Genomic DNA, 5,165 nt, shown 5'->3' on the forward strand with positions numbered 1-5,165 from the left:
CTTTGAGTCCCAATTCCAGCTTCCTGCTAGTGTGCACCCTGGGAGGCAGCAGGTGATGGCTCCAGAGAAGGCAAGAAAATTCTTCCCTCAGTCATGGACTGTAAGTCCTTCCCTTGGGTCTAATATAACCAGCAAGGAAAAAGGTATTTATCTTAGATGCTATTAGATGCTAACAAAAAGATTTTAGAACAGATACAGGCAGGGAACCTTCTAGTCTGTGTTTCTATCCAAGTTCTCTTATCAGGTTCTAGAGTGCAGTATCATGATAATACAGAAGGAAATCTCCCTTAGCAACTGTTAATTGTAATTCCATTTACTTTGTCTTACTAAATTGCAGGGCATTGCTGTTGAAACTGCCTGCCTGCACCCTGGGGCTTTCTCTAGTGTTAGATCATTTTAAGGTCCCTCGAGATCAGACAGGTTTGATAGACAGCAATTTGTGTGTTTGAGGCAGTTTGTAAGCATTTTAGGTGATAGATTATGTCAAACACAGTGCCAGTAACAGAGCCAATCCACCCACAGCAGCGCCTGGAGAAGACCGAGCGCTCCAGCGACAGCGTGCACACTCCGAAACAGCAACTGCCGCACGAAACAGAGGCAAGAACGCCGGATTCGATCAACTGAAAATTACGGACAAGTTTGGATTGGAAATCTCCAGACGGCAATCACTTCTCGCGTGACTAAGCCTTCCTGTCACAGAGTAGAACCAGTCTTCTAATTGTTTTTCACCCTCAACTGCATTTGCGTTCTAGGCTGGCTTATTCACCATGGGGCATTCATCTCAGGATTAGTAATCAAGTTACCATGAAAGAAAAAAGACTTTCTGAGAAGGTGAAGAGAAGAAAGTGGTGGCTACACTTTGCTTGTTGACATCCTTTTTGTTTTTGCTTAATGGTGGCTGCGGAATTTGTCCAGCCATCCAGGGCACAGCTGAAAGTCCTGGAAGTTTAGTCCCGGTCCTGTCTCGGTAATGCCAGACCTCAGTTACACTGCCACGCACCTGGCGACCTCAGCATTACTCCTACTCTCTGTTAACCCATACATTGCTCCAGGTAGGCTAAGGTAGAAACCAAAGCAGAAGTGAAGTGAGGAAAGAAGAGCACCGAGAGACATGGCTGGAGAACCATATGCAGTACAAGGTCAAATGATCCAGTGAGAGGCAGACACAGGAAATCATCCTTCATGGTGTTCCGCAAGCTGAAAGACAGAGACAGAAGTAAATATCACGCGAGACTCAGCAAACAACAGCTGGGACCAAAGCAGCCCAGGACAGCCCTGAGCGTGGAGAAAATACTGCTGCTCAGGCGTTGTGCCCTAGAGCCTGGCCATGCACAAGGGTCACCGTTGATGGCCAAGGACAGAGATGGAGGAGATGTACTTCCTTGAAAAGCAGGAATGAGGCTTTCTAGACGAGGATGTTGATTTTTAAATCATTCTATTAGCAGTTGTGTTTACAAGCCGGGGCCCTGGTCTGGTCCGGTTAAAGCTTCCATTTTAATCTCTGGTCACTTTTGCACTCACTGCTCACATCAGGAGGCTGGGGTAGCTCAACCTCTCTCCCACAGAGAGCCTCCATTCCCTCCTTCCCTGAATTGAAACATGTCTCTACCCAGAGAGTGCTGCATCTCTCGCAGGCCTCCTACATAAATGTCGACAGCCTAAGTACCCGGGACGAGGGAGGAGCCGGGCCGCTTCCCCACTCCCCAACTCAGCCTCAGAACCTCCTTAATTAAGCAATAGCTGCTCTTCTGAGTTCAGCCATCATTGCTGGGGCCCCGTGGAGACCCCTCCCCATCTCAGTCCCCCAAGACACTTCAATCCCATCGTTCCTGTTCCCTTGGGCAACCTAGTGAACTTCCTATTTCCTTTGAGAGGCTGAGAAAGAAGAGACAGACAGCAGGAGAGCCTTCCCTAGCCCTGGTTCACTCTGCAAATGCCCCCAGTGGCCAGGGTCAGCCTGCAGGGTCAGCCACTTGAGCCACCTCTGCTGCAGGAGGCTGGAGTCAGGAACTGAAGCGAGGTGTTGGATCCAGGCACGTTGATGTAGTAGGTGGGCATCTTAACCATCTTTTTTTAAAATTTTTTTTAAGGTTTATTTTATTCAAAAGGCAGAATTACAGAGAAAGGAGAAGACACAAAGAGATCTTCCATCCACTGGTTTACTCCCCAAATGGCCGCAACAATCTAGGCCGGGCCAGGCCAAAGCTAGGACCCAGGAGCTTCTTCGGGTCTCCCATGTGGGTGCAGTGGTCCAATCACTTGGGCCGTCTTCTGCTGCTTTCCCAGGTGTATTAGCAGGGAGCTGGATTGGAAGTGGAGCAGCCAGGGCTGGAATGGGTGCCCATATGTGATGCTGGTGCCACAGGCAGCAGCTTTACTCACTGAGCCACAACACCAGCCCCCTTAACCATCTTTTTAACTGCTAAGCCAGATACTTGTACCTGGTCCCTCAAATTCTCTTTCTCTTTTTTTAAAGTTTTATTTATTGTCTTAATTTAAAAAGCAGAGTGACAGAGAAAGACATCTTCCATCTGCCACTTCACTCTTCCAATGCCCACAACAGCTGAGTTGGGCCAGACTAAAAGTCTAAGTCCACAACTCCATCTAGGTCTCCCCACATGGGTGGCAGAGACATAAGGTCTTGGCCATCTTCTGCTGCCTTCCCAGGTGCATTAGCAAGAAGCTAAATCAGAGGTGGAGGAGCCAGGGCTCAAACTGGCATTCAGTAGGGATGCAGGCATCCCGAGCCATGGCTTAACAACTGTAGAACCACAATGCCTGTCCCTGACCCCCACTGGCCAATTCCTTAATCTGTTTTACCACCTCTATGCTTGGTCCTCGGCACCCCTCAAATCTCTCACCCTAACCACAGTCCCCCATCATTCTCATCCTCTTGCCCACCTGCTCTGCTCTCATCATACCAAGACCCTTGCTCCCCTGGCCACTGTACTCTTCCCTATCCATTAATCTGCTCTTAGCTTCCCTTTGAAGCCACGTTAGATTCCATGGTCCATGATGTCAATCACTACGTTGCCAATACCTGAAACTCATGGGCCTGTTGGGTCCTTTCATCACCCTCACCTGGGAGAAGCAATCCTGGGAGAATTCAACTGCGTATGCTAGGTCTCCTTGTAGGCAGCAAAGCAAGGCTGGAGAGAAATCCTCTGGTCTAGCAGTCTGTCTCCATCATCTCCACCACGGACTCTGAAGCCACTGCCACCCAGGGAACCCCAATGTTCTCCTGTCCTGCACCCTTCCGCTGCTGTAAGGACCACTTCGCTGCACTCACTAAAGCTCTGAGCCCCGTATCATCCCCCCTGCCCAGCAGAAGTCTTTGCTCTCAGGTCACAGAAGAAATGGAAGTCCTCGGGTGGGAATTAACTCACTTCCTGCCACCTGCACCTGTAAACCAAGCTGCACCTTGGCTCTTCCCTCCTGGCAGATCGGAAGTGCTGCCCCCCAAGGGTCAGTGGTTTTCTCCCATGCAGTGGATTTCAACCTCCTCGGAAAAGGAGTGGTCCCAAATTATCCCTTTTCTCTCTCTGCCTTGTTCCTCTCTAATAGTTTCTTTTCAGCTATGGGTGAATGTGCTCTAGTCACTCCCATTCTAAACAGTTCCATCCCTGGACCCACGTTTTCTATCCAGATCTGCAGTTTTCTTCTCGAGACACAAGGGCGGCACAGAATCACAGTGTGCACTTATTCCACACTTGTTTTCCTGTCTGCCTCCCCCGCTCCTGTTAGCACTGTGTTCACCCAAGCCCCCGCCCACCTCACAGGCCCTCCCCAGGCTTCGTGTTATGTAACCCCTCGGCCAGCTGCAACAGAGCTTCTTTAGGGAACACTCGGAGCCGTCACCCTCCCCTGGGTTTTCTCTGTCCTCTCTGGCTGCCCTTCTCTGTCCCTTTGCCAGCTTCCCCTCTTCTGCCTGATCGCTGTGTTGGAATTTCTCAGGCACAAGCCTAGACCCTCTTCTGTCCTTGCCCTGTCCACCTAAGTCCTCGAGCCCACTTTCATGGCCTTGCCTGGTATGCTGAGAACTTTGATTTACACAGAACCCAGGGTTTTCTCTGAGCCACCCATGTTACTGCTTGGAGCCAGTGCAGTAAGCAGAGTTTGCTCAGAACTAGATTCATGACCTTTCCTATTGTGCTAAAGAGATTTCTGCACTTTGCCTCCTGGATCTGCTCTCCCCACCGGGCTCCCCTGCCTCTGACTTCACCTGGGTTTGGCCCCTGGGGATCCCTGGCAGGGGACTGGAAATTGGGGAAAGTGAGGTCATGGTGTTTATTCCCTTCGTGTCCTCTAGGTGAGGGTGTCACAGGCTGGCTGAGTGCCTGGGCTGCAGGTCCCTGCTTCTCTCTGTGGGGCCTTCTTCCCGCGACTGTTTTCTTAGGCTAGGGTGGAATGCTCAGCTGTTACTACTTCTGGATTATTGCACCCAGTTCTTGTGATTTCCCTTTATCCCATCCATATCCCTATAAATAGTTGCGTCTGTAAATTGTCCTAGTCTGAGTGTACCACCTGTTTCTTACCAGTCCTCTCATTGATGCAGTCCTTGATCCTGGAAGTTGCACTAGGAAATAGATCCTCAAAGTAGGGTTCTGCCATTGGATTGATCGCATTTGAGGAGCTGTGGGAGATGGAGTGGTTCAGAGGGGACGCTGGTAATCCGTATGCAATGGTACTGCACGAATATAAATAATCAGTGCTAACAGCATGGAGGGAAGAGGGCGAGACATTGGAGGTTAAGTGACTGTGGTTTTCAATTGTTCTGTCAAAGGCAGGGCTTTTAAAGCTAATGGAATTACCTGGCTTCTTCCTCCAGCTCCAGAGAGGGTATGAGAGTGCTTCAAAAAGTTCATGGGAAAATGGCATAGAAGATGAGAGCTTTGTTGGTGCAGGGAACTTTGAAATCCATGCACTGTGTTTTCATAATACACATTTTCCATGTGCTTCTGGGGGATCCCTGGTTTATGGACAAAAAGACAAATTAAGAGCCATGAATGTATATTGAAGAACACCTGGGGGAGTTGGCCTCCATGGCAACCTTGCAAGACTGTCAACAGCGTGCAGTTGTTGGTGTTAACAACCGAGGCCTGGCCTCACGGCGAGGTTCACGGTGCCAATTAAAGGCTCCACCTCGCCAGGTCTCTACAGCTACT

The 5,165-nt window shown here is 49.8% G+C and overlaps 1 long non-coding RNA gene across 1 annotated transcript; it reads right to left on the minus strand.

The window, feature by feature from the left end:
* On the minus strand, window positions 1–4,950 carry LOC149126535 (uncharacterized). The gene is made up of 3 exons (XR_016233808.1): window positions 4,812–4,950; window positions 4,536–4,711; window positions 1–119 (listed from the first exon to the last, which is right to left on the minus strand). It is a non-coding gene; the product is annotated as an uncharacterized LOC149126535 (long non-coding RNA).
* Between the last annotated feature and the right edge of the window lie 215 nt (window positions 4,951–5,165).

The sequence above is a fragment of the Oryctolagus cuniculus genome, chromosome 5 (assembly GCF_051225735.1).
Source record: "Oryctolagus cuniculus isolate XC-2025 breed Fujian yellow rabbit chromosome 5, ASM5122573v1, whole genome shotgun sequence".
Taxonomy (NCBI): domain Eukaryota; kingdom Metazoa; phylum Chordata; class Mammalia; order Lagomorpha; family Leporidae; genus Oryctolagus; species Oryctolagus cuniculus.